At 36.6% G+C, this 5,063-nt stretch overlaps 1 pseudogene; it reads left to right on the top strand.

Moving 5' to 3' along the window:
• The first annotated feature begins 290 nt into the window (after positions 1-290).
• On the top strand, positions 291-608 carry LOC141489807 (cytochrome c, somatic pseudogene; annotated as a pseudogene).
• The last annotated feature ends 4,455 nt before the right edge of the window (positions 609-5,063 follow it).

The raw sequence follows: 5,063 nt of genomic DNA, 5'->3' as shown, positions 1-5,063 counted from the left end.
AGGAAACAGAATGGGGATAGAAAGAAATATACTTTCTTATCTGCAGTACATGGCACTTACACAAAAACTGACCATGTGCTAGGGCATAAAAACCTAATAATCAATTGCAGAAAGGCAGAAATAGTGAATAAATCTTTCTCAGATCATAATGCAATAAAAATCATAAGCAATACTGGGCCAGGGAGATATAGAACCAAAACTAATTGGAAGCTGAATAACCTCATTTTAAAGAATGAGTGGATCGAGAGGCAGCGCCAGGTGCAGCGTGCCGAGCCAGGCACTGGGCCAACATGCGAGACGGGGAGAAGGGCAAGAAGATCTTCGTGCAGAAGTGCGCCCAGTGCCACACGCTGGAGCAGGGCGGCAAGCACAAGACCGGCCCCAACCTGCACGGGCTCTTCGGCCGCAAGATGGGCCAGGCCGCGGGCTTCTCCTACACCGACGCCAGCAAGAACAAAGGGATCACCTGGGGAGAGGTCACCTTGATGGAGTACCTGGAGAACCCCAAGGAGTACATCCCCGGCACGAAGATGATCTTTGCGGGCATCAAGAAGAAGGGGGAGAGGGCCGACTTGATAGCCTACCTGAAGAAGGCCACGGAGGAGTAACGCGTGCACTCCGCCTCATTTATTTTGAAAAGCAGCCGATGAGACTTCTTTCCTTTTTTTACATGTACCATAACGACCCTATTTAAAGTGGTTTCATCGACCTGAGCATTTCGATCATGAATGGCTGTTCTAATAGAGAAATTATGTAGATTAGGTAGACTTGGGTTTAGATAAGAAATGATCCCTTCTCTCTGTTTTGGTCATAAGTCCAGTCACAACCAAGCTGTCACACTTGAATGTTTATTTTAAAAGATTTAGGCAACTTTTTTTTTTTTTAAAGCAAGGGCTATGTGCCCCATGTCTTAGAAAAGTTTTAATTAAATCTGGCTTCTTTCACCAAACTATGGGGAAAGCCTACTTAATAATTTCATATGACTTTTACCTGTTACGGGTTTTTTGGGGTGGGAGAATTGTTCTTGGGGTGGGGGTGGGGAGTTATGCCCCAGCCTGTCCAAAGGCCAGTCCTATTGAATCCATCTTAAATTCCCTAACTTTGTGCATAAGTAACTTAATTACAATGATTTCATTAAATACTGCCTTTAACTTGTTGAAAGGCATTTCAGTGCTTGTCTAAGGACTGAGTAAAGGTCATCCCATCACTGCAGGAGTTTAGTTAGAGATAGGATCTCCTGACTTGCTAAGTACCTGTTTTGAAGACCTGTTGAATTGAAAGATTACAGACATGGGGCAGCTAGGTGGAGTAGTGGATAAAGCACCTGGCCTTGGAGTCAGGAGTACCTGGGTTCAAATCTGGTCTCAGACACTTAATAATTACCTAGCTGTGTGGCCTTGGGCAAGCCACTTAACCCCATTTGCCTTGCAAAAAAAAACCCTAAAAAAAAGAAAGAATATAGACATGTTCTTAGTATGTGAATAGCACTGGTGTATTCACTTGGAGAGTCCAGTTTAGGGATGTAACATTAGTACTGCATCTGTAGCCATATTTAAAACTTAATACACTTGGAGGATTCAGTTGTATGGAGATGTGCCATTAGTGCATCCATGGTCACCCCCAAAACTTGATTCAGCAATTAAACATTTGTGAATATAAAAAAAAGAATGAGTGGATCAAGCAACAAATTATAGAAAGAATTAATTATTTCATCATAGATAATAACAATAATGAAACAACATACCAAAACCTATGGGATACACTCAAGTCAGCTGTCAGGGATATATTATATCATTAAATGCTTATATGAATAAATCAGAGAAAGAGGAAATCAATGAACTAAATATACAACTAAAAAAATTAGAGAAAGAACAAATTAAAAAACCTCCAGTTAAATACCAAATTAGAAAAAAAGAAAGAAGAAAACTAAATTGCTAGTATCATAAATGAAAAAGGTGAACTCACCACTAATGAGTAGGAAATTAAAGTAATAATTCAGAATTATTTTGCTCAACTCTATGCCAATAAATTTGATAATCTAAATGAAATGAATGAATATTTACAAAAATATAAGTTGCCCCGGTTAAATGAAGAGGAAATTAAATACCTAAATAACCCTATCTCAGAAAAAAGAAATTCAACAAGTCATTATTGAACTACCTAAGAAAAAATCTCCAGGGCCAGATGGATTCATGAGTGAATTCTATCAAACATGTAGGGAACAACTGGTTCCAATTCTATATAAACTATCTGGAAAAATAGGTGAAGACAGAACTCTGACTAAATCTTTCTATGACACCAATATGGTGGTGATACCTATACCAGAAAGAGTTGAAATAGAGAAAGAACATTATAGACCTATCTTGCTGATGAATATAGATGCAAAAATCTTAAATAAAATCTTATCAAAATGATTACAACAAGTTATCACTAGGATAATATTACAATCAAGTAGGATTTATCCCAGGAATGCAGGGTTGGTTCAATATCAAGGAAAACTGGCAGTATAATTAATTGTATCAATAACAAATCTATCAGAAATCATATGATTATATCAATAGATGCCGAAAAAGCTTTTGACAAAATACAAGCATCCATTCCTACTAAAAACACTAGACAGTGTAGGAATAAATGGATTATTCCTTAGAATAATAAACAGTATCTATATGAAACCACCAGCAAGCATTATATGCAATGGGGATAGGCTAGAGGCATTCCCAATAAGATCAGGGGTGAAACAAGGATGCCCATTATCATCACTACTATTTAATATTGTATTAGAAATATTAGCTTCAGCAAGAAGAGAAGAAAAGGAAATTGAAGGAATTAGGATAGGGAAGGAAGAGACAAAACTCTCACTCTTTGCAGATGACATGATGGTATACCTAGAGAATCCCAAGAAATCATCCAAAAAAACCCTACTAGATATAATTTGCAACTTTAGCAAATTCACAGGATATTAAATAAACTCTCACAAATCCTCAACATTTCTATATATGACTAGCAAGATGCAGCAGAAAGAGCTAGAAAGAGAAATTCCATTCAAAGTAACCTCAGACAATATAAACTAACTGAAAGTCTACCTGTCAAGGCAGACTCAGAAACCTTTTGAAGACAATTACAAAACACTTCTCACACAAATAAAATCTGACTTAAATAACTGGGCAAGTATCAACTGCTCATGGATAGCCTGAGCAAATATAAAAGAAATGATAATTCTACCAAAATTAAACTACTTATTTAGTGCCCTACCAATCAAAATTCCAAAAAACCCTACTTTAATTAGTTAGGAAAAATTGTTAGTAAATTCATATAGAGAAATAAAAAGTTGAGAATCTCCAGGGATTTAATGAAAAAAAGTGCAAAAGAAGATGGCCTAGCCTTACCAGATCTAAAATTATATTATAAAGCATCAGTCATCAAAACTGTCTGGTATGAGCTAAGAAATAGAGTGGTGGATGAGTGGAATAGACTAGGTGCAATAGCAGGAAATAATTATAGCAATCTGCTGCCTGAACTCAGAGTCCAGCTACTGGGATAAAAATTCCCTCTTTGATAAAAACTGTTGAGAAAATTGGAAGTTAGTATGGAAGAAACTTGGATTAGACCAACACCTCACACCCTATACCAAGATAAGATCAAAATGGATACAGGATTTAGGCATAAAAAAACAATACTATAAGCAAACTAGGAGAACAATGAATAGTTTACCTGTCAGATCTATGGAAAGGGAAGCAATTTTTCATTAAGGAAGAGATAGAGAACACCATTAAAGATAAACTAGATAATTTTGATTACATTATAATTAAAAAGCTTTTGCACAGACAAAACCACTGTAACCAAGATAAAAAAAATGCGATAAATTGGGAAACAATTTTTATGACTAGTGTTTCTGACAAAGGACTCATTTTTAAAATATACAGAGAACTGAGTCAATTTTTTTTTAAAAAAAAAGACAAGCTGGAGCAGCTAAATGGTGCAGTGAATAGAGCATTGGTCTTGGAATCAGGAGTACCTGAGTTCAAATCTGACCTCAGACACTTAATAAAGGACAATGATCAATGTTGGGAGGGATGTGGGAAATCTGGGACACTAATACATTCTTTCTGGAGAGCAATTTGGAATTATGCCCAATGGGCAATACAAATGTGCATACCCTTTGATCCAGCAATACCACTACTGGGTCTATACCCTGAAGAGATTATGAAAAGGGGTATAAACATCACCCGTACAAAAATATTCATAGCAACTCTGTTTGTGGTGGCAAAGAAATGGAAAATGAGGGAAGGTCCATCAATTGGGGAATAGCTGAATAAACTGTGGTATATGTATGTGATGGAACACTATTGTCAATTAGAAACCAGGAGGGATGGGAATTCAGGGAAGCTTGGAAGGATTTGCATGAACTGATGCTGAGTGAGATGAGCAGAAACAGAAGAACATTGTACACCCTAACAGCAACATGGGAGTGATGATCAACCTTAATGGATTTGCTCATACCAACAGGGAAACAATCAGGCAAAATTTTGGGGTATCTGTGATGGAGAATGCCATCTGTATCCTGAGAAAGAATTGTTCAATTTGAACAAAGACCAAGAACTATTACCTTTAATTTTTTTAAAAATGTTGTCTTAATATTATGTAATTCTGCTATATCTTATACTATGTTTCTTCCTTGAGGATATGATTTCTCTCTCATCACATTTAACTTAGATTAATGTATACTATGGGAACGATGTAAAGAATAGCAAACTACCTTCTGTGGGGGGGTATGGATGCAAAACTGGGGGAAAATTGTAAAACTGAAAATAAATAAAACCTTTCTAAAATTAAAAAAATAAATTGGGTTTAAATGAGGCAGAGTTGTGTGAAGTTATCTGTCTCTCTTTCTCAATCATCCATGTCCAGTGGCAAGACAAAAGTAAAGACAACTGGTGATGGCTTGTATTACAGTGATGTCTTTGATGTCTAAGCCCTCCACAGATCCTGTTTTATTCCCTTTCAATAACTATTGGAACAAACTGTTTTTAACTGCCCATTCCACTTGGGGAAATCTTCACATG

This window comes from Macrotis lagotis, chromosome 5 (assembly GCF_037893015.1).
Source record: "Macrotis lagotis isolate mMagLag1 chromosome 5, bilby.v1.9.chrom.fasta, whole genome shotgun sequence".
Lineage (NCBI taxonomy): Eukaryota > Metazoa > Chordata > Mammalia > Peramelemorphia > Peramelidae > Macrotis > Macrotis lagotis.
The sequence above is the reverse complement of the archived record's forward strand: the minus strand, read 5'-3'. Positions and strand labels throughout refer to the sequence as shown.